Source organism: Triticum urartu, chromosome 6A, assembly GCF_056163025.1.
Source record: "Triticum urartu cultivar PI428250 chromosome 6A, HENAU_Tu73, whole genome shotgun sequence".
Classification (NCBI taxonomy): Eukaryota; Viridiplantae; Streptophyta; class Magnoliopsida; order Poales; family Poaceae; genus Triticum; species Triticum urartu.
Window position 1 is genome coordinate 510962012 of NC_141878.1, and position 25893 is coordinate 510987904.

Consider the following 25893-nt stretch of genomic DNA (forward strand, 5'->3'; position numbering starts at 1 on the left):
ATTACAGAGGACAAATCACTAGAAGGCACTGGCGGTGGCCTCGAGAAAACATCACAAACTGTATTTTAAAGTAGACAACCGCGCGGCGGTGTCGACGGTGGCCTCGAAGAGGAGGTGCTCCTCCAAGATCTGGCGCTCGACACGCATGTCAGCCATATTGATAACCCACAAGTATAGGGGATCGCAACAGTATTCGAGGGTAGAGTATTCAACCCACATTTATTGATTCGACATAAGGGGAGCCAAAGAATATTCTCAAGTATTAGCAGCTGAGTTGTCAATTCAACCAAACCTAGAAAAACTTAATATCTGCAGCAAAGTATTTAGTAGCAAAGTAATATGATAGTAATGGTAGCGGTAGCAAAAGTAACGGTAGTGGTTTTATAGCAAGCATAACAGTGGCACCGGAAAAGTAACTAAGCAAAGATCAATATGTGAAAAGCTCGTTGGCAATGGATCAGTGATGGATACTTATGTCGGATGCGATTCCTCATGCAACAGTTATAACATAGGGTGACACAGAACTAGCTCCAGTTCATCAATGTAATGTGGGCATGTATTCCGAATATAGTCATACGTGCTTATGGAAAAGAACTTGCATGACATCTTTTGTCCTACCCTCGCATGGCAGTGGGGTCCTATTAGAAACTAAGGGATATTAAGGCCTCCTTTTAATAGAGTACCTGACCAAAGCATTAGCACTTAGTGAATACATGAACTCCTCAAACTATGGTCATCACCGGTAAGTATCCCGATTATTGTCACTTCAGGGTTAATGGATCATAACACATAATAGGTGACTATAGACTTGCAAGATAGGATCAAGAACTCACATATATTCATGAAAACATAATAGGTTCAGATCTGAAATCATGGCACTCGGGCCCTAGTTACAAGCATTAAGCATAGCAAAGTCATAGCAACATCAATCTCAGAACATAACGGATACTAGGGATCAAACCCTAACAAAACAAATTCGATTACATGATAAATCTCATCCAACCCATCACCGTCCAACAAGCCTACGATGGAATTACTCACGCACGGCGGTGAGCATCATGAAATTGGTGATGGAGGAAGGTTGATGATGACGATGGCGATGGATTCCCCTCTCCGGAGCCCCGAACTGTCTCCAGATCAGCCCTCCCGAGAGAGATTAGGGCTTGGCGGCAGCTCCATCATAAAACGCGATGAATCCTTTTCTCTGATTTTTTCTCCCCGAACATGAATATATAGAGTTGGAGTTGAGGTCGGTGGAGCACTAGGGGGCCCACGAGGCAGGGGCCGCGCCCCCACCCTCGTGGACAGAGTGTGGGCCCCCTGGCCTTGATTCTTTCGCCAATATTTTTTATATATTCCAAAAATATTCTCCTTTGATTTTCAGGTCATTCCGAGAACTTTTATTTATGCACAAAAATAACACCATGGCAATTCTGCTGAAAACAGCGTCAGTCCGGGTTAGTTCCATTCAAATCATGCAAGTTAGAGTCCAAAACAAGGGCAAAAGTGTTTGGAAAAGTAGTTACGTTGGAGACGTATCAACTCCCCCAAGCTTAAACCTTTGCTTGTCCTCAAGCAATTCAGTTGACAAACTGAAAGTGATAAAGAAAAACTTTTACAAACTCTGTTTGCTCTTGTTGTTGTAAATATGTAAAGCCAACATTCAAGTTTTCAGCAAATATTATGATCTAACCATATTCAAAATAACATTTAGGTCTCATGTTTACTCATATCAATAGGGTAATCAACTAGCGAGCAATAATAATAAATCTTGGATGCCAACACTTTCTCAAAACAATCATAATATGATATAACAAGATGGTATCTCGCTAGCCCTTTCTGAGACTGCAAAACATAAATGCAGAGCACCTCTGAAGATCAAGGGCTGACTGGAAATTGTAATTCATGATGAAAGGGATCCAGTCACAGTCATACTCAATGTAAACTAATAGTAATGCATACAAACGACAGCGGTGGTCTCCAACTGGTGCTTTTTAATAAGAGAATGATGACTCAACATAAAAGTAAATAGATAGGCCCTTCACAGAGGGAAGCAGGTATTTGTAGAGGTGTCAGAGCTCGAGCTTGAAATAGAGATGAATAATATTTTGAGTAGTATACTTTCATTGTCAACATAACAACCGAGAGATCTCGATATCTTCCATGCTACACACATTATAGACGGTTCCCAAGAAGAATGGTAAAGTTTATACTCCCCCTACCACCAACAAACATCAATCCATGGCTTGTCCGAAACAAAGGGTGCCTCCAACTAACAACAATCCTGGGGGAGTTTTGTTTGCAATTATTTTGATTTGATTTGAGCATGGGACTGGGCATCCTGGTTACCAGCCATTTTCTCGTGAGTGAGGAGCGGAGTCCACTCCCCTTGAAAATAACCCGCCTAGCATGGAAGATATAGACAGCCCTAGTTGATACATGAGCTATTCGAGCATACAAAACATAATTTCATTTGAAGGTTTAGAGTTCGGCACATACAAATTTACTTGGAACGGCAGGTAGATACCGCATATAGGAAGGTATGGTGGACTCATATGGAATAACTTTTGGGGTTTATGGAGTTGGATGCACAAGCAGTATTCCTGCTTAGTACAAGTGAAGGCTAGAAAGAGACTAGGAAGCGACCAGCTAGAGAACGACAACAGTCATGAACATGCATTAAAATTAATCAACACTGAATGCAAGCATGAAGTAGGATATAATTCACCATGAACATAAATATCGTGGAGGCTATGTTGATTTGTGTCGGTGTCAAAACCGGCGGATCTCGGGTAGGGGGTCCCGAACTGTGCATCTAGAATCGATGGTAACAGGAGACAAGGGCCACGATGTTTTTACCCAGATTCGGGCCCTCTCGATGGAGGTAAAACCCTACTCCTGCTTGATTAATATTGATGATATGGGTAGTACAAGAGTAGATCTACCACGAGATCAGAGAGGCTAAACCCTAGAAGCTAGCCTATGGTATGATTGTTGTATCTCTATCAACGAGCCTAGCCTCGGTTTATATAATGCACCAGAGGCCTAGGATAACAAGAGTCCTAGCCGAATACGCCGGTGGGGAGGAGTCCTTATCTTGATCACCAAGTCTTGTGGAATCTTCCATGTATGCGGTAGTTGTCCGAACTGGCCCATGAGTATACGGCCATGGGGGTCCTCGGCCCAATCTAACAGATCGGGAGATGATGTGGTGAGTACCCCTAGTCCAGGACACCGTTAGTAACCCCTGAACCGGTCTTTAAGTTAGGGACGCTCCTCGATTCTTCCGAACTATTCTTCATCTTCGGTTTTCGGTCTTGAAAACTAGTTCAACAAATCTTCTCATCTTCGATCTTGAGGATCGCTGAAATGCATTCAGCGAGTTTATACGTTGGGTATCCAAGGAGCCCCTTTAAGTTTCCGGCCTTTATCAATGCCTTGTTATTTTTATGCCACACCTCGGGTTTGAAGTTGTTCCCAGGAGGCAGTGTCCTCTTGTGTCCGAGCTCCAACGCCGGACTGCATTCGAGGTATCTTTTGCAGACGAGCACCAACGTCGGTCCGCTTCCGAGCTCCAACGCCGGAATGTATCCGATCTCCAACGCCGGACTGTATCTGAGCTCCAACACCGGACTATGTCCAAGCTCCAATGCCGGACTGTCATAAATCACCTTGGTTTAAAAAAGTTGAAGGAGTTTAGCCGAGCTTAATGCCGGAAATGCCCTTTATGGAGCCAGCCACTAGCGCCCGAGCTTTATGCCAGACTGCTTCCGAGGTGGTGCACGACCCCGACCGTGGGCCGATTTTTTGTCAACATTTTTTATTGGTGCAATTTATTCTCTGTCGAGATATATAGTCAGTAGCCCTCAAGGTGTGTATCGGTCTAAAACCCGAGATGCAGCTAAAGGATGACGTAAGACCGCTGATCCCAGTAGCCGCTAAGACTCAGGTTGATTTGTAAAATCGGCCTGAGGATCAAGTCCTAGCTCGGTAGAATACTTCGGGACACAAAAAGCGGCGTGCTCAGTCCTCGAGACTCAGGTTGGGTGCGGCCGACCAACCTGAGGATCAAAATCTCCTCGGAAACTGTATTGCACTTAAAATTGTCTGCATTGGACAGGCAATGCAGTAGCCCCCGAGACACTGGTCGGGTAGCAACACCAGATCAGGGGATCGATGTACCCCTTTAATATTTGTAAATAATAAGCCCGAAGCCCAGTAGCCCCCGAGCCTTAATGCGGGCACGGGTGGCCGAATTAAGGATCGATATCCGTATTAAAATCACAAATTATGTGTAATGACTCTATGTATCCAAGTACTTTACGTCATTAATGCTCAGATCCACATTGTACAAAACTTTGTTGACCGACCATCGGCTTCCACCTCCTCGGCTAGTAGCCGAGGAGTGTTTGTCCTACTTTATAAAGCCTTTGTGAGGGCAAAGATTTACGACAAACAAGGCAATCTGGCCATACGGTTTTATAAACAAAGGTACGCAAAGAGATATGTTATATTACTGTTTAACATAAGAAATGTCTTCCAAAGAAAATAGTCCCGCTATCGGTTCCTTTCTTTGGGTTGCCATGCTAAGCATGATCATGAAACCTCAGCTCTAATGTAAGAGCAAAATATTGAGGATTTAGTTTGGGAGGCCAGTTACTAGTCCCCGGTAGTGTTCGGCGACAGTCGAGGTCAAGCTGTAAACACATCGGCCATTGTTATGAATGGCCCTTCATTTAACATAGTCATCGGATCGCTGACCAGTTTACGCTTATTGTGGCAGTCAGTTTTCGGCTTTCTCCACTGAGGTGCTTAACCGTGTGAGCTGGAAGCACAACCGCAATGGTTCTCCCTTTGCATGCCTAGCCGAACAAAGCGGAACGTAGGAAGCAAGTGCAGGAGCCAGGCAACCCAACTATTGACCGAAGACACAATTCGAAACCGATGCATATATAGCAATATCCGAGATTATTTTTGCCGAATCTCTAAAGGTGTCCGGCGTTGCACTGCGAGACTTGTGCTGAAAACACACAAATAGTTTAAAAGTGTCATAAGCTTGGAAAACCAAAAAACGTCAGTAAAAACTTGACGTCCGAACAAGATCAAGTGTTCGGTGCCAATCCGAAAATTGGTCTTAGAAAAAAGTGCTTCTGTCGTGCTTTAACATGACACATCCTATCTCAAGACTTCAAGAGGGTCAGCCTATGGCTTCAACCTCCTATCCCGAAGGCGGAGTACTTCTCATTAGGCCAGTTTAGCAGACTAAACTCTAGCGGTTTTGAGAGAGAAATTAGGCTCCCTGGCTAGTGACCACACACTCTTGTCGAAAAAAGGAGTGATGAATAATAATAGTAATAAAAACTTTGAAACAACTAAGAAGAAGAACACTTATTATAAAACGACTCATATAAATTTAAAAGCCCCCAAGTTACTTGGGTAAAAGAATTTTATGTATAATGATTGTATGTACCGAAGTACTAATATCATATCTTTGCTAACCCGAACTTTAAACGCGTCTTAACCGACCGTCGGCTTCTCCCTCTTCGGTCAAGGACCGAAAAGTGTTATGTACTCCACCTATCGAGAATATCGATAGTGTTTCCGATAACTAGGCAACCGGGCCATAAGGCTGTAACAGACAAAGCGCGCTCAGGGAACTTATGCTATATTACAGACGAAGTGTAAGAAGCATCTTCGAAGAAAATGGTACCCCCACCAATACCTTTCTTCGGTGCTCATTATTACTATGAGACTTGTGCAATAGATTTTTTGTACTCATGAGTTCCGTTGTGTGCCGACCATGATTGAAAGCAATAAGAGCGCTAGCTTTCGGCTTCACCCAGTCTAAGGTGAGAGCTCGGAGGACCCGGTCGTGACAATCGCAGAGGTGCTCCCTTTACTCCCTAGCCGAACAATCGGGGACGTAGGGGTAAGCACAGGAGCCATGCAACCCAGCTTGCAAACCGCTTAAGTCAATATGGTGCATATTGTGGCGTAATACACGAATAAGGAACGAAGCCATACAAGTATAATCATATGCAAGAGGAAAAGCTTCATAAAGGAAGCCCCCGAATAAACGGGTGTTTGAATTTGTTTGGACAAGCAACTTTTTTCCAAAAAAGTATAATGCTTGGTCGAACTGAACACAAGTTAAAAATTTAAAACTTTGAGCATGAAGGCAACTTAGCTGGTTAATGTGTTCGGTACTGATGACGCGGTCCGAGCTTGATGCGGGACAAGGTTCCATCCCCCAAGCCGGTCCCGAGGTGGCGGAGTAAAGAGCTTGGCACTCCGAAGTGGTGACATAGCATGGTCAATGCAGGCCGGCAGAGTGATGCCGAAGTCCCCGGCAAGGGGTAATGAAGTGTTGACGAATCCCCCCGTCCAGCCGAGGTGACGCCAAAGGATATAGTCCGGCTAGATCAATTTCCTGTGCACAAAAATAGTGCAAACCGGAGATAATAGTAATAAAAAATCGTTGCATAATAAATAATTTATGCAAAGTGAGTAATAAAAGAAATATGGCCTGGAGCCGAAGTCAATGTCGATGCAGGGCGTCGGCGTAATGTGGGAAAGGCATGGCGAAGCCTGAATTCACAGGTCGGTCCGAGTTCTAGATGCGGCGTTGGCCGGATTATGTACGGAAACTGACCGAACCACCATGCGACCGTCGTTAATGCGGCCACCATTAGATAGACCTGTGTGCATATAATGGGAAAACCAGAGTAATAATTCCTTGGGAAAAATGAACCCAAACAAGCAAAAAGTACTAGGATTAATAGCACGTGGTTTATTTATTGTAGCAATCCAAAGAAAGGTGATTCAAAAAATTGGGACTCGATCCGCACACCCATTGCCTAATGGGCGATAAAGCGACGGTATGGCGATGCTGGCAAAGGTTGGCTCGCCGAGGCAAAGCCCTCGGTCCAGCTAACGTGACGGAGCTGGTCGGCTAGTGGCGCCGAAGTCTTCAGAGTAGGTTGATGAAGAGATGGCGAAGCCCCCGGTCCAGCCGAGATATCGAAGCCTCGATGTCAGCCGATGAGTCGAAGTAGGTCGGTGTGATGGACACCAGCTTGAGGAAGCAATAGTGCGGCCCTGCCGATGTAGGTCGTGACGTGGTCGATGCCGGCTTGATGAAGTGACCGTGCGGCGATGCCGGTATGCCCGCTCCGTGTAATCCATGTGGCGGCGATGTTGGTGATGATTTATCCTTGGCGATGCCGGACTCTTGTTCGGCTTGCCAAGATGATGATCCGAAGAAGTTGAGCTCGGCTCAACAAAGTGACGACGTGTCTAGCGTAGGTCGGCAGCCTTGGAGCAATATTGCCGGACTGGTTTGACACCAGCATGATGATGAAGATGACCTCAGGGGAGGCTTAAAAATTTACGGGCACGTGTTTAAAAACAACGCACAATACCCTAGAAGATAATTCCTCTAAAAAGGTTGTCCAATATCACGTTCATAAAGAAACATGAATTCGGGACGGATCCGTATTCGCGCAGAAAACAGATCCAAAATTTGGTCCACTCATCGGAAGGTTACCGGAGTTTGAACCGTCAGATCAAGCTGAAATTTGGAGGGGTGGTAGATATGGGAATTCTTCAGTACATGAACGGTTGGATCTTCCAAAGGACCTCCGAGCTGGGCTCTAGAGGCCACGCCCTAAACTCATCCAGATTCCCGTCCAGATTTGAGAGGGCTCCGGTATATAGTAGATTGTCGGAGATTCCTCCATCGGAACTCGACGAAATTTTGCATGGCTGTTGTAGACGTAATTCCGCACTATTCCACCGATGAAATCGTCAAACCGACGCTCGAGGAGGTGGCGACGGCGAATACAAGTTCGCTGTCCAGCACGGCCGCCCGAGGGTAATGTTGACGTTGAGCCCTCGAGCTCCATGGATGATTCCTCTATGATCATGATAGAGATCGGAGTTTATGTTGAAGAAGGCCCCCGTCTGAACGTGATGATCAGAGATGGAGTACGGTCCTCGGTCGAGCCAAGGTGATCAGTCGAGCCGGCGACAAAGATGCCGGCGTCGCAGTTGACCTGCGGGCGAGCCATTGATCCTTTTGCCGATCACACAACGGAACTCTCAATGAAAGCATCAATGTCGGTGTCAAAACCGGCAGATCTCGGGTAGGGGGTCCCGAACTGTGCGTCTAGAATCAATGGTAACAGGAGACAAGGGACGCGATGTTTTTACCCAGGTTCAGGCCCTCTCGATGGAGGTAAAACCCTACTCCTGCTTGATTAATATTGATGATATGGGTAGTACAAGAGTAGATCTACCACGAGATCAGAGAGGCTAAACCCTAGAAGCTATCCTATGGTATGATTGTTGTATCTCTATCGACGAGCCTAGCCTTGGTTTATATAATGCACCAGAGGCCTAGGATAACAAGAGTCCTAGCCGAATACGCCGGTGGGGAGGAGTCCTTGTCTTGATCACCAAGTCTTGTGGAATCTTCCATGTATGCGGCAGTTGTCCGAACTAGCCCATGAGTATACGACCATGGGGTCCTCGGCCCAATCTAACAGATCGGGAGACGACGTGGTGAGTACCCCCTAGTCCAAGACACCATCAATTTGTTTCAACTACATGTGTCAACATGTGCCAAGTCAAGCCACTCGAATCATTCAAAGGAGGATACCACCCTATCATACCACATCACATCCTTTTAATAGCATGTTGGCACGCAAGGTAAACCATTATAAACTCCTAGCAAATTAAGCATGGCATGAGCAACTATAATCTCTAATTGTCATTGCAAACATGTTTCATTCATAATACGCGGAATCAGGAATGATGAATTAATCATATTTACAAACACAGAAGAGGTCGAGTTCATACCAGCTTTTCTCATCTCAATCAGTTCATCATATATCGTCATTATTGCCTTTCACTTGCACGACCGAACGGTGTGGATAATAATAATTGTGCACATGCATTGTACTAAGCTGGAATCTGCAAGCACTCAATTCAAGGGAGAAGACAAGGTAATATGGGCTCTTTGTTATATCAACAATAATGCATAAAAGAGCCACTCAACATTTTCATCAAGGTCTTCTCCTCTCGACCCCCAAAGAAAAGAAAAGAAATAAAACTATTTACACGGGAAAGCTCCCAACAAGCAAAAGAAGAATGAGAAATCTTTGTGGGTTTTCTTTTTAATTACTACTACTACATGCATGGAAAGTAAACTAGCTAAAAGCTACAACTATTTTTTTGGTTTTCTTAAGGTTTTTCAAACACACAAGAAGAAAGCTTAAAAAGAAATTAAACTATCATGGATGATACAATGAAAAAGTATGAGCACCGACAACCGGCATGAGTGTGTGAACATGAATGTAAAGTCAGTGAGAAATATGTACTCCCCCAAGCTTAGGCTTTTGGCCTAAGTTGGTCTATGGCCATGGATCAAAACTGCCCTCTCCGGTGTACTGAGGAGGGTCCTCGGGGTGCCACTGGTTGGCGATCTCCTCTGGATCCCACTGATAAACAGACTGACGGTGAGGATCAAATAGAGGCTCCGGCCCTGGAGCTGATGTCAGGCTCTGGTATGCATGAACGGCCTCCGGCAAAACAAGGTACGTGCCTAAAAATATGTTGAACAAAGAGGGAGCAGGCAAGGTAATAGTCTCAAAGTAATTCTTACCAAATATCAGTCTATAGTTAAGCATCTTCTTCTTATTCTTAACAATAAAATCATGTGCTACCATACTCTTATAATCTAGAAAAATAGGAGGCAACAACTTTTCCTCTTTCTCATAGTGTCTAATAGGTATCTCAAAATATTTAGCAAGACACGAAGCAAAGATACCTCCAAAGATGGGACCCTTCGTATGGTTCAGATTTAACCGCTTAGCAACAATAGCGCCTAAACTAAAAGTGGTATCACGAAACAAAGCATGGCGCAAAATAACAATATCAGCGGCACTAAGGTTTCCACAGTTCCCATGACCAATTAAGCATCTACTAGCAAATATTGCAAAGTAACGTAGAACAGGAAAATGTATGCTAGTAATTCTTTCATCGGAAACCTCCCTCGTCTCCCCTATAGTGATCATATCAATAAACTCTTCCACATCATTATGATGTGGTTCCTCTATGCTGCCCTCAAAGGGCAACTTGCAAACCCCACAAAAATCATTATGATGTGGTTCCTCTATACTCATCATACAAAAAAATCCACAAAAGGTGGCGACCTCCTAGCATGGAAATGAAAATCCACAAAAGGTAGGAGATACTGTTCGAGCTAGTCGTGGAGGAAGTTGGTGAGGCCTGCATTCTCAGCCAAATAATAAAAATCTTCATAAATCCCGGCTTCTCTCAAGAACCCATCAGAAGGCCATTCACACGGCCGAACCTCCGCAGTACGAGGGAGATTATATTTGGGCTTCTTATTCTCTTCACTTTGCTTATCCTTCGAGCTTCGGCTCGAAGAGCCCCTCAAAAATCCTTCATCTTTTTCTGAAAATTTCTGAAATTTTTAGTGACTCAAAATAAAAGTGAACCAAACTCAACAAGATTGATAGAAACTACTCCTACAAGTGACTAGAGGCTATATCATGCATTAAAACTACTTTTGACCACATAAATTTGACATGCAAGCTAAAGAAAAGGGTCACCTAAGCAGCAAAAATTTGCAATAAATAAAGCACTAGAACAAAAACTAATTGGACCATTGGAGGAGTCACATACCGAAGAACAATCCCCAAAAGCAGTTTTGTGAATGGAGCTTTGAGCAAGGGGATCGAAAATGGCAGCAAGATGAGCTAGAACTCGGGTTTGAGCTGGTGGATGATTTTTTCAGGAGGAAGACGAAGTGTGTGGGTGCAAGAATAAGTGGAGGGGACCCACGTGGGGTCCACGAGGCAGGGGGCGCACCTAGGGGGTAGGGCGCGCCCTCCACCCTCGTGGGCACATGGTGGGTCCCCCTGATGTGTTCTCAGTGCCAATAATTCTTAAATATTCTGGAAAACAAATCATATTTCATTTTTGGGACATTTGGAGAACTTTTATTTTTTGGGGTATTTTTTTATTGCAAGGATAATTCAGAAAACAGATAGAAAATACTATTTTTGATTTATTTAAATTAAATAACAGAAAGTAAAAGGAGGGTACAGAGAGTTGTGCTTTCTAACTTCATCCATCTCATGCTCATCAAAAGGAATCCACTAACAAGGTTGATCAAGTCTTGTTAACAAACTCATTCCGAATCGCATGAAATCGGAGAAATTTTGAATAACACTAGGTTACCTCTACTAGGATATGCACATCCCCAACAATAAGAATACCATATTTCTTCTTGATAGTAGGAAGAGGAAATTCAAAACCTCCAATAATATTCGTTGAAATTTTTCCAATTGAATTGATACTGTGGACTTGAGGTTGTTTCCTCAGAAAATATATCGTGTGCTCATTACCATTAACGTGAAAAGTGATATTTCCTTTGTTGCAATCAATAACAGCCCCTGTAGTATTCAAAAAGGGTCTACCAAGTATAATCGACACACTATCGTCGTCGGGAATATCAAGAATAACAAAGTTCGTTAGAATAGTAACATTTGCAACCATAACAGGCACATCCTCACAAATACCGACAGGTATAGCAATTGATTTATCAGCCATTTGCAAAGATATTTCAGTAGGTGTCAACTTATTCAAATCAGGTCTATGATATAAAGAGAGGGGCATAACACTAACACCGGCTCCGAGATCACATAAAGCAGTTTTAACATAGTTTCTCTTAATGGAGCATGGTATAGTTGGTACTCCTAGATCTCCAAGTTTCTTTGGTATTCCACCTTTAAAAGTGTAATTAGCAAGCATGGTGGAAATTTCAGCTTCCGGTATCTTTCTTTTATTTGTAACAAATATCTTTCATGTACTTAGCATAAGGATTCATTTTAAGCATATGAGTCAAACACATACGCAAAAAGATAGGTCTAATCATTTCAGCAAAGCGCTCAAAATCCTCATCATCCTTTTTGTTGGATGGTTTAGGGGGAAAAGACATGGGTTTCTAAACCCATGGTTCTCTTTCTTTACCGTGCTTCCTAGCAACAAAGTCTCTCTTATCACAACGTTGATTCTTTGATTGTGGGTTATCAAGATCAACATCAGGTTCAATCTCTACATCATTATCATTGCTAGTTTGAGCATCAACATGAGCATCATCATTAAAATTGTCACTAGGTTCATGTTCATTGCCAGATTGTGTTTCAGCATCAGAAATAGAAATATCATTGGGATTCTCAGGTATGTCACTAGAAGCATGCAAAGTCCTATCATTTTTCTTTTTCTTCTTCTTAGAAGAACTAGGTGCATCAACATTAGTTCTCTGAGAATCTTGCTCAATTCTCTTAGGGTGGCCCTCAGGATACAAAGGTTCCTGAGTCATTTTACCCCGTCTAGTCATAACTCTAACATCATTATCATTTTTTATTTAATTCATTGAAAAAATCATTCTAAGCTTTAAGTACTTGTTCTACTTGAGTGGTAACCATAGAAGCATGTTTACTAATAAGTTTAAGTTCACCTTTAACTCTAGACATATAATCACTCAAGTGTTCAATCATATAGGCATTACGTTTCAATTGTCTGCCAACATAAGCATTGAAGTTTTCTTGTTTAAGAATAAAACTATCAAGCTCATCTAAGCATTGGCTAGCAGACTTATTATGGGGAATATCACCTTCATCAAATCTATAGAGAGAATTTACCTTTACTACCTGTGTCGGGTTAACAAGACTATGTATCTCTTCAATAGGTGGTAAATTCTAAACATCTTCAGCTTTAATACCCTTTTCTTTCATAGATTTCTTTGCCTCTTGCATATCTTCAGGACTGAGAAATAGAATACCCCTTTTCTTCGGAGTTGGCTTAGGAGTTGGTTCAGGAAGTGTCCAATCATTCTCATTACTCAACATATTATTTGATAGCACTTCAGCTTGATCAACAATTCTTTCCCTGAAAACACAACCAGCACAACTATCCAGGTGGTCTCTGGAAGTATCGGTTAGTCCATTATAAAAGATATCAAGTATTTCATTTTTCTTGAGAGGATGATCAGGAAAAGCATTAAGTAATCGGAGAAGCCTCCCCCAAGCTTGTGGGAGACTCTCTTCTTCAATTTGCACAAAATTATAAATTTCCCTTAAGGCAGCTTGTTTCTTATGAGCGGGGAAATATTTAGTAGAGAAGTAATAAATCATATCCTGGGGACTACACACACAACCAGGATCAAGAGAATTAAACCATGTTTTAGCATCACCCTTTAATGAGAACGGAAATAACTTAAGGATAAAGTAATAGCAAGTTTTCTCATCATTAGTGAACATGGTGGCTATATCATTTAATTTAGCAGGATGTGCCACAACAGCTTCAGATTCATAGCCATAGAAAGGATCAGATTCAACCAAAGTAATTAACTCAGGGTCGACAGAGAAATCGTAATCCTTATCAAAAAATACAAATAGGTGAAGTAGCAAAAGCAGGGTCATATTTAATTCTAGCATTCAAAGACTTTTCTTCCAGCTTAGCCAACAGTTTCTTAAGATCATTGATACGTCTCCAACGTATCTATAATTTTTGATTGCTCCATGCTATATTATCTACTGTTTTGGACTATATTGGGCTTTATTTTCCACTTTTATATTATTTTTGGGACTAATCTATTAACCGGAGGCCCAGCCCAGAATTGTTGTTTTTTTGCCTATTTCAGTGTTTCGGAGAAACAGAATATCAAACGGAGTCCAAGCGGAATAAAATCTTCGGGAACGTGATTTTCTCACCGAACGTGATCCAGGAGACTTGGACCCTACTCCATAGAGTCAAAGAGGAGGTCACGAGGGTGGGGGGCGCGCCCCCCTGCCTCGTGGGCCCCTCGGTGCTCCACCGACGTACTCCTTCCACCTATATATACCTACGTACCCCCAAACGATCAGAACAGGAGCCAAAAACCTAATTCCACTGCCGCAACTTTCTGTATCCACGAGATCCCATCTTGGGGCCTGTTCCGGAGCTCCGCCGGAAGAGGGCCGCCATCACGGAGGGCTTCTACATCATCCTAGCCCTTCCGATGAAGTGTGAGTAGTTTACCTCAGACCTTCGGGTCCATAGTTAGTAGCTAGATGGCTTCTTCTCTCTCTTTGAATCTCAATACAAAGTTCTCCCCCTCTCTTGTGGAGATCTACTCGATGTAATCTTCTTTTTGCGGTGTGTTTGTTGAGATCGATGAATTGTGGGTTTATGATCAAGTCTATCTATGAATAATATTTGAATCTTCTCTGAATTCTTTTATGTATGATTGGTTATCTTTGCAAGTCTCTTCGAATTATCCGTTTGGCTTGGCCAACTAGATTGGAAGTTCTTGCCATGGGAGAAGTGCCTACCTTTGGGTTCTATCTTGCGGTGTCCTTTCCCAGTGACAGAAGGGGCAGCAAGGCACGTATTGCATCGTTGCCATCGAGGATAACAAGATGGGGTTCATTTCATATTGCATGAATTTATCTCTCTACATCATGTCATCTTGCTTAAGGCGTTACTCTGCTTTTAACTTAATACTCTAGATGCATGCTGGATAGCGGTCGATGAGTAGAGTAATAGTAGTAGATGCAGAATCGTTCCAATCTACTTGTCACAGACGTGATGCCTATATACATGATCATGCCTAGATATTCTCATAACTATGCTCAATTCTGTCAATTGCTCAACAGTAATTTGTTCACCCACCATAGAATACTTATGCTCTTGAGAGAAGCCACTAGTGAAACCTATGGCCCCCAGGTCTATTCTCATCATATCAATCTCCATCACGTTAATCTTGCTTTGCTTTTTTACTTTACCTTTACTTTTTACTTTGCATCTTTATACCAAAAATATTATATCTATCATATCTCACTCTCGTAAGTGACCGTGAAGGGATTGAAAACCCCTAATCGCGTTGGTTGCGAGTAGCTATCGCTTTGTGCAGGTACGAGGGACTTGAGCGTGGCCTCCTACTAGATTGATACCTTGGTTCTCAAAAACTGAGTGAAATACTTACGCTACTCTGCTGCATCATCCCTTCCTCTTCGGGGAAAACCAACGCAAGCTCAAGACATAGCAAGAATGATTTCTGGCACCGTTGCCAGGGAGGTTCGCGCAGGTCAAGATTTGACTCCCGACAACGAGCCATTTCTGGCGCCGTTGCCGGGGAGTCTACGCAAAACGTCAACATACCAAGTACCCATCACAATCCCTATCTCTCGCATTACATTATTTGCCATTTGCCTCTCGTTTTCCTCTCCCCCACTTCACCCTTGCCGTTTTATTCGCGCTCTCTCTCTCTATCCTCCCTCTCTATTTGCCTCTTTTGCCTATTTGCCCTTTTGTTTGCTTGTCGCCATGGCTAGTCTCATATCTTCTCCGTTGTCTCCCGAGAGTGAAGTTTTAAATTTTAAACAAAGGGAGGGAGAAAATCTAAAAGATGCTTGGTATAGAATTTGCAATGCTCAAAATAGATCTAGCAGGAAGCAATCTACCTTAGATCTTCTCCGCAATTTTTATGTAGGTGTTAATCCTTGGTATAGATATATCCTTGATACCATTACCGGAGGGAACTTTTTGGGTAGCCATACCATTGATTCTTATAATGCTATGCTAAATTTATTTGGCTCACCACCTCTTTTGGTTAATGGAACCATGTTAACTTTGGAGCATGTTATGCAAAGACTTGAAATTATTGAAAATAAAGTTGCTACTATTGAATTAATTTAAAATCTAGATAAGAAGATCCACAATCAAATTACTCAATATGGATCTAAGGTAGGAATGACTCTGAAAAATATTAAGGAAAAGGGACCCATAGTTAATGAGAAGATAAACTTAGATTCTACTAGAATTGATAAACTTGAGGGTATCATTACACACTTGGGAACCACTTTTTCTTCCGTAAAAAATACTCCAAGTCCTCCTACTAAAATTGCCAAGCTTGTGTATGTTCCTAAAAATAAGGGTGAATCATCTAGTAAGGAAACTGCGGATCTTAAATCTATAAGTATTCATCCTAATCTTTTTGCTATCATTAAGGAACCGATTGCTACAAATGAATTTTTCGATCTTGTGCCTAAAAGTTTGATAATCACTAGAAATAAAGAAATTCCTAAGGGAAATAGATGCCACATCGAAGAATTGCCTACCGAAGATGGCAATACCTAGATCTATCCTCGCTTTTATGCCTAGCTAGGGGCGTTAAACGATAGTGCTTGTTGGGAGGCAACCCAATTTTATTTTTATTCCTTGCTTTTTGCTCCTGCTTAGTAATAAATAAATTATCTAGCCTCTGTTTTGGTTGTGTTTTTTGGGTTTAATTAGTGTTTGTGCCAAGTAGAACCGTTGGGAAGACTTGGGGAAAGTCTTGTTGAACCTGCTGTAAAAAACAGAAACTTTAGCGCTCACGATAACTGCTGTTATTTTTATTTGAAGAGTGATATTTAGTTAATTATTTTTGAAGATTATTAATAGATAAATTCCTCACGTCCATCAATTTATTTTAGAATTTTTGGGGTTCCAGATCTTGCGCTAGCTATAGATTACTACAGACTGTTCTGTTTTTGACAGATTATGTTTTTCGTGTGTTGTTTGCTTATTTTGATGAATCTATGGTTAGTAAAGTAGTTTATAATCCATAGAGAAGTTGGAATACAGTAGGTTTAACACCAATAGAAATAAAGAATGAGTTCATTACAGTACCTTGAAGTGGTCTTTTGTTTTCTTTCGCTAACGGAGCTCGCGAGTTTTCTATTTTGAGTTTTGTGTTGTGAAGTTTTCAAGTTTTGGGCGAATTCTTTTGATGGATCATGGAACAAGGAGTGGCGAGAGCCTAAGCTTGGGGATTCCCATGGCACCCCCAAGATAATCCAAGGACACCAAAAAGTCAATGCTTGGGGATGCCCCGGAAGGCATCCCCTCTTTCGTCCACTTCCATCGGTAATTTACTTGGAGCTATATTTTTATTCACCAACATGATATGTGTTTTGCTTGGAGCGTCTTGTATTATTTGTGTCTTTGTGTCTTAGTATGCCACAATCATCCTTGCTATACACACCTTTTGAGAGAGCCATACATGAATTAAAATTTGATAGAATACTCTATGTGCTTCACTTATATCTTTTGAGCTAAGTAGTGTTGCTCTATGTGCTTCACTTATATCTTTTGAGCTAAGTAGTTTTGCTCTATGTGCTTCACTTGTATCTTTTGAGCTAAGTAGTTTTGCTCTATGTGCTTCACTTATATCTTTTGAGCGTTATAATTTTGCTCTATGTGCTTCACTTAGATCTTTTAGAGCACGGTGGTGGATTTGTTTTAAAGAAACTATTGATCTCTCATGCTTCACTTAAATTATTTTGAGAGTCTCTTAATAGCATGGTAATTTGCTTAATAATAATATGCTTGGTGTTCAAGATTTGTGAAACTTTCTTCTGAGTGTGTTGAATACTAAGAAAAGATTGAAGCATGATAATTGTTTTGAGATATGGAGGTGATAATATTAAAGTCATGCTAGTTGAGTAGTTGTGAATTTAAAGAATACTTGTGTTAAAGTTTGTGATTCCCATAGCATGCACGTATGGTGAACCGTTATGTGATGAAGTCGGAGCATGATTTATTTATTGATTGTCTTCCTTATGAGTGGCGGTCGGGGACGAGCGATGGTCTTTTCCTACCAATCTATCCCCCTAGGAGCATGCGCGTAATACTTTGCTTTGATAACTTCTAGATTTTTGCAATAAGTATATGAGTTATTTATGACTAATGTTGAGTCCATGGATCATACGCACTCTCACCCTTCCACCTTTGCTAGCCTCTCTAATACCGCGCACCTTTCGCCGGTATCATACACCTACCATATACCTTCCTCAAAACAGCCACCATACCTACCTATTATGGCATTTCCATAGCCATTCTGAGATATATTGCCATGCAACTTTCCACCATCTAGTTCATCATGACACATTCATCATTGTCATATTGCTTAGCATGATCATGTAGTTGACATAGTATTTGTGGCCAAGCCACCGTTCATAATTTTTTCACACTTGTCACTCTTGATTCATTGCATATCCCGGTACACTGCCGGAGGCATCCATATAGAGTCATACTTTGTTTTAGAATAGAGTTGTAATCATTGAGTTGTAAATAAATAAAAGTGTGATGATCATCATTCAATAGAGCATTATCCCAAAAAAAAGAGAAAGGCCAAAGAAAAAAAGAAGGCCCAAAAAAGAAAATAAATAAAAAGGGACAATGCTACTATCCACTTTTCCACACTTGTGCTTCAAAGTAGCACCATGATATAGCGAGTCTCATATATTGTGCTTCAAAGTAGCACCATGTTCTTCATATAGAGAGTCTCATATGTTGTCACTTTCATATACTAGTGGGAATTTTACATTATAGAACTTGGCTTGTATATTCCAATGATGGGCTTCCTCAAAATTTCCCTAGGTCTTCGTGAGCAAGCAAGTTGGATGCACACCCACTTAGTTTCTTTTGTTGAGCTTTCATACATTTATAGCTCTAGTGCATCCGTTGCATGGCAATCCCTACTCACTCACATTGATATCTATTGATGGGCATCTCCATAGCCCGTTGATACGCCTAGTTGATGTGAGACTATCTTCTCCTTTTTTGTCTTCTCCACAACCACCATTCTATTCCACCTATAGTGCTATATCCATGGCTCACGCTCATGTATTGCGTGAAGATTGAAAAAGTTTTGAAAAAGTTAGAGTATGAAACAATTGCTTGGCTTGTCATCGGGGTTGTGCATGATTTAAATACTTTGTGTGGTGAAGATGGAGCATAGCCAGACTATATGATTTTGTAGGGATAACTTTCTTTGGCCATGTTATTTTGAGAAGACAAAATTGCTTTGTTAGTATGCTTGAACTATTATTATTTTTATGTCAATATAAACTTTTGTCTTGAATCTTTCTAATCTGAATATTCATAACACAATTAAGAAGATTTGCATTGAAATTATGCCAAGTAGCACTCCGCATCAAAAATTCTCTTTTTATCATTTACCTACTCGAGGACGAGCAGGAATTAAGCTTGGGGATGCCTGATACGTCTCCAACATATCTATTTTTGATTGCTCCATGCTATATTATCTACTATTTTGGACTATATTGGGCTTTATTTTCCACTTTTACATTATTTTTGGGACTAACCTATTAACCGGAGGCCCAGCCCAGAATTGTTGTTTTTTGCCTATTTCAGTGTTTCGGAGAAACATAATATCAAACGGAGTCCAAACGGAACAAAATCTTTGGGAACATGATTTTCTCACCGAACGTGATCCAAGAGACTGGTCACGAGGGTGGGGGCGCCCCCTAGGGCGCGCCCCCTGCCTCATGGGCCCCTCGGTGCTCCACCAACATACTCCTTCCTCCTATATATACCTACGTACCCCCAAACGATCAGAACCGGAGCCAAAAACCTAATTCCACTGCTGCAACTTTCTGTATCCACGAGATCCCATCTTGGGGCCTGTTCCGGAGCTCCGCCGGAAGAGGGCCGTCATCACGGAGGGCTTCTACATCATCCTAGCCCCTCCGATGAAGTGTGAGTAGTTTACCTCAGACCTTCGGGTCCATAGTTAGTAGCTAGATGGCTTCTTCTCTCTCTTTGAATCTCAATACAAAGTTCTCCCGCTCTCTTGTGGAGATCTATTCGATGTAATCTTCTTTTTGCGGTGTGTTTGTTGAGATCGATGAATTGTGGGTTTATGATCAAGTCTATCTATGAATAATATTTGAATCTTCTCTGAATTCTTTTATGTATGATTGGTCATCTTTGAAAGTCTCTTCGAATTATCCGTTTGGTTTGGCCAACTAGATTGGTAGTTCTTGCCATGGGAGAAGTGCTTAGCTTTGGGTTCGATCTTGCGGTGTCCTTTCCTAGTGACAGAAGGGGCAGCAAGGCACGTATTACATCATTGCCATCGAGGATAACAATATGGGGTTTATTTCATATTGCATGAAGCTATCTCTCTACATCATGTCATCTTGCTTAAGGTGTTACTCTGTTTTTAACTTAATGCTCTAGATGCATGCTGGATAGCGGTCGATGAGTGGAGTAATAGTAGTAGATGCAGAATCGTTTCGATCTACTTGTCACGGACGTGATGCCTATATACATGATCATGCCTAGATATTCTCATAACTATGCTCAATTCTGTCAATTGCTCAACAGTAATTTGTTCACCCACCGTAGAATACTTATGCTCTTGAGAGAAGCCACTAGTGAAACCTATGGCCCCCGGGTCTATTCTCAACATATCAATCTCCATCACTTTCATCTTGCTTTGCTTTTTTACTTTGCCTTTACTTTTTACTTTGCGTCTTTATACCAAAAATATTATATCTATCAGATCTCACTCTCGTAAGTGACTGTGAAGGGATTGACAACCCCTAATCGCGTTGGTTGCGAGTAGCTATCACTTTGTGCAGGTACGAGGGACTTGAGCGTGGCCTCCTACTGGATTGATACCTTGGTTCTTAAAACTGAGGGAAATACTTACGCTACTCTGCTGCATCATCCCTTCCTCTTCGAGGAAAACCAACGCAAGCTTAAGATGTAGCAATCATATCTATCATTGCAAGCTAAAAAGTCTCTAGCAATTTCTTCATCCATAACATACCCCTCAAGCACAACAGGCAATTCATATCTAGGGGGAGAATCTTCATCATCATCACTTTCATCAATATTATCAGTTTCAATAATTTCTTTCTCTCTAACCCTAGCAAGTTGTTCATCAAGAAATTCACCTAGTGGCACAATATTATCAAGCATAGAAGTAGTTTCGTCATAAGTATCATGCAAAGCAGAAGTGGCATTATCAATAACATGCGACATATCAGAATGAATAGCAGGTGTAGGTGTCGCAAGTTTACTCAAAATAGAAGGTGAATCAAGTGCAGATCTAGATGGAAGTTCCTTACCTCCCCTTGTAGTCGAGGGAAAAATCTTGGTTCTTTTATCTTTCAAGTTCTTCATAGTGATTAGCAGATATAAATCCCAAGTGAATCAAAGAATAGAGTTATGCTCCCCGGCAACGTTGCCAAAAAATAGTCTTAATAACCCACAAGTATAGGGGATCACAACAGTTTTCGAGGGTAGAGTATTCAACCCAAATTTATTGATTCAACACAAGGGGAGCCAAAGAATATTCTCAAGTATTAGCAGCTGAGTTGTCAATTCAACCACACCTGGAAAACTTAATATCTGCAGCAAAGTATTTAGTAGCAAAGTAATATGATAGTAATGGTAGCGGTAGCAAAAGTAACGGTAGCGGTTTTATAGCAAGCGTAACAGTGGCAATGGAAAAGTAACCAAGCAAAGATCAATATGTGAAAAGCTCGTAGGCAATGGATCAGTGATGGATACTTATGTCGGATGCGATTCCTCATGCAACAGTTATAACATAGGGTGACACAGAACTAGCTCCAGTTCATCAATGTAATGTAGGCATGTATTCCGAATATAGTCATACGTGCTTATGGAAAAGAACTTGCATGACATCTTTTGTCCTACCCTCTGATACGTCTCCGTCTTATCTATAATTTTTGATTGTTTCATGCCAATATTCTACAACTTTCATAAACTTTTGGCAACTTTTTATACTATTTTTGGGGACTAACATATTGATCCAGTGCCCAGTGCCAGTTCCTGTTTGTTGCATGTTTTTGTTTCGCAGAATACCCATATCAAACGGAGTCCAAACGGGATAAAAACGGACGGAGATTATTTCTGGAATATTCGGAGAATATGGGAAGAAAAATCCATGCGAGATTGTGCCCGAGGGAGGCACAAGGCAGGGGGTGGGCCCTACCCCCTAGGCGCGCCCCTGACCCTCGTGGGCCCCCCGTAAGGCGGTTAATGCCCTTCTTCGGCTGCAAGAAAGCTAATTTTTAGGAAAAAATCACAGCGAAGATTTCAGCCAATCAAAGTTACAGATCTCCATATATATATGAAACGGTGAAAGGGCAACCAGAGAGAACGCGGAAACAGAGAGAGACAGAGAGACAGATCCAATCTCAGAGGGGCTCTCGCCCCTCCCATGCCATGGAGACCAAGGACCGAAGGGGAAACCCTTCTCCCATCTAGGGAGGAGGTCATGGAAGAAGAAGAAGGAAGGGGGCTCTCTCCCCTTTGCTTTCGGTGGCACCGGAGTGCCACCGGGGGCCATCATCATCACCGCAATCTTCACCAACAACTTCACCGCCATCATCACCAACTCTTCCCCCCTCTATGCAGAGGTGTAACCTCTCTTTTACCCGCTGTAATCACTACTTAAACATGGTGCTCAACGCTATATATTATTTCCCAATGATGTATGGCTATCCTATGATGTTTGAGTAGATCCGTTTTGTCCTATGGGTTATTTGATGATTGAGGGAGTCCTGGATTAGGGGGTGTTCGGGTAGCCGGACTATACCTTCGGCCGGACTCCTGGACTATGAAGATATAACACCCTCGATGCGACTATAGCTCCCACGTGTCGAGGCACGACTTAGAGACATAATCGCATTGAAGGCATATGTCGCAAGTTAGGCAATCTTCACAACATCCCATGTAATATGATAACAAAAGGGGAGATAACATAGTTGGCTTACACTCGCCACATCAATCAAGTACATAAATAACATTACATCATCCAAACACTCATGGCCCGACTACGACGCCAACATAAAAGAGAACCCAACATGCGACACGGTCCCAATCACCCCCAACTGGGCACCACTACTGATCATCGGGAAAGGAAACATAGTAACGTTGAGAGTCTTCGTCGAACTCCCACTTGAGCTCACACGCGTCTCCTGGAGCGGAATCATCAGGCCCTGCATCTGGTGTAATAGTAATCTGTGAGCCACAGGGACTCAGCAATCTCGCACCCTCGCGATCAAGACTATTTGAGCTTATAGGAAAGGCAAGGTAAAATATAAGTGGAGCTGCAGCGAGCGACTAGCAAGTATGGCGGCTAACTTATTCGCAAAAGAGAGCGAGAAGAGGAGGCAAAGCACGAGCGAGAAACTAGAGGACAACCTGCACAAACATTACTCCAACAGCGTGTCCACTTCCCGGACTCCGCCGAGAAGAGTCCATCACGGTAACACACTCAGTTGATTCATTTTAATTAATTAAGGTTCAAGTTATCTACAACCGGACATTAACAAATTCCCATCTGCCCATAACCGCGGGCACGGCTTTCGAAAGTTCAATCCCTGCAGGGGAGTCCCAACTTAGCCCATGACAAGCTCTCACGGTCAACGAAGGAATAGACCTCCTCCCAAGACATTCCGATCAGACTCGGTATCTCGGTAATTCAAGACGCTTCGACAGGTTAAAACAAGACCAGCAACACCGCCCGAATGTGCCGACAAATCCCGATAGGAGCTGCACATATCTCTTTCTCAGGGCACACTCGGATTGTCCTAGGTACGGGTAGGCCAGCCCAGAGTTGCCCCTGGTGGCCACCGGTAGCTAACAGGTGGACCAACACTCAGAGGAGCACTGGCTCGGGGTGGTTTAAAATAAAGATGACCCTTGAGTCTGCAGAACCCAAGGGAAAGAAAAGGCTAGGTGGAAAATGGTAAAACCAAGGTTGGGCATTGCTGGAAAAGCTTTAATCAAGGCGAAATATCAAGGGGTTCCCATTATAACCCAACCGCGTAAGGAACGCAAAATCCGGGAACATAACACCGATATGACGGAAACTAGGGCGGCAAGAGTGGAACAAAACACTAGGCGAGAGGCCGAGCCTTCCACCCTTTACCAAGTATATAGATGCATTAAGATAACATAGCAATATAATGATATCCCAACAAGTAAATAAATGTTCCAACAAGGAACGGTCTCCAATCTTCACCTGCAACTAGCAACGCTATAAGAGGGGCTGAGCAAAGCGGTAACATAGCCAATCAACGGTTTGCTAGGACAATGGTGGGTTAGAGGTTTGACATGGCAATTTAGGAGGCTTTCAAGCAAGTGGTAGGCATCGTAGCAATGGCATAGCAAAAGAGCGAGCAAACTAGCATAGCAAAGATAGTAGTGATTTCGAGGGTATGATCATCTTGCCTGCACAGTTGTCAGAGTTGACTGGATCCTCGAAAGCAAACTCAACGGGCTCCTCGTTAGCGAACTCGCCTCCCGGCTCTACCCAAACAAGACAAACAAGCAACAAGGATACAATCAACCACGTGCAAACTCGATCAACACGATGCAAAGATGATATGCTATGCGGGATGCGATGCGGGATGCAAAATACAAGATATGACAGGAAATGCATGAACCTGGCCTCAACTTGGAATTCCAAGGGTGCCACTGGAAAGATGAGATGAAATCGCTTGAAAACGATATAAAGAACGCCGGAATCGGAGTTACGGTTTGGAAATGGCAAGCGATTCAAAAATGACACCGGTCTGCGATTTACAGCAAGTAGGCATCTAAATGCAACGAAATGAACATGCTACAGCCACCAAACATGACAACAAAATACATGGCAGGGATGCACACAAGATGTTTACCAAAAGTCTAGCACTGAGCTACGGCCAATTCATCCATTAACAGGTTCAAACAAGCATGGCAAAAAACGCAAATGGTAAAACAGATCTCAGACTTAGTGAAATTAACACTTGTCTGGAATTTCAGATCATATAGCCCTCTTCGGAGCAACAAAACAACATGCTACAGGACCTGAACATGACAAAGAAAGACATGGCATGGAGCTACTCAACAAGCTTACCAAAAGCCCCTTAGTGACCTTGAGCCGAAAGGGATCACAAAATATAGTAACAAGCACACGAACATAGCAAAAACATAATCAGTTTTCAGACTTCGTGAAAACTAGGACATGCTGAAACATAACTCACGAAGGCATGTTTACGAGCTCGATGCACTCACCACGGTGCAAGTTATGGCAAGGCAAGCATACACCCATAAAGAAGGCACAAAATACAAGCTAGACATGGCAAGAACAATAGCATAGCATGCACGGATCAACTACAATAACATCGGCAAAATCGCAAACAAGTTGACGATCTGCCCAGATTCGCAACGAAGCAAAAGTAGAGCTTGATTGACTCAAGCTAGGGTGCTCCATAGTTTCAAACAAAGATATGGATGGATTTAGCACTACAATATTAACAAAACTCCCTTACTGATCATCCTCAAAAGAGGCACGGATCACTAGGAAACAACATGGACATATGGCATCATGAACTAAACAATCCCAGGACTTAGTGAAAATACTAAGTCCCTGAAAACAGAATTAGCAAGTGCACCACTTTGCAAGCTGGCACAAGTCACCACACACATACTAAAAATACATGGGTTGCACCTCTGGAAAGATGACAAAACCCTTAACAAAACACATGAAGAACTCACGGGCATATCATGCACACATTAATCATGGCAAAAAAGACAAAAGTGCTAAATGGAGTAGCAGATCTGACAATTAACTCAAGTAGCCCTCTTCTAACAGCATTTCGGGCATCAAGATGAACTTTAATGAAAATGATGCAATGGAATGAAATGATGTACTCTCTGAGATGAACATTTTGCTATGCTAAATGCCCAAATCGGAGCTACGGATGCAAAGTTACGGAGCCGCGAACAGGAGCATATGGATCAAGAATTTCGGGACTTAGTAAAAAAAATCAACCTCTCCTAGGGTTTACTGTAGCTCCGATCCAGATCTGGATCGCATGGAGCCCGAGGTGGCGGCGGCACTGTAGCTGACGACGGCGGCGGGCGCGGGCGGAGCGGCCGGGCTCCTCATCGGCGACGAGGCGACGCGGCCGGGGCGGCGCAAGGCGAGACGAGCGGCGGGAGGCG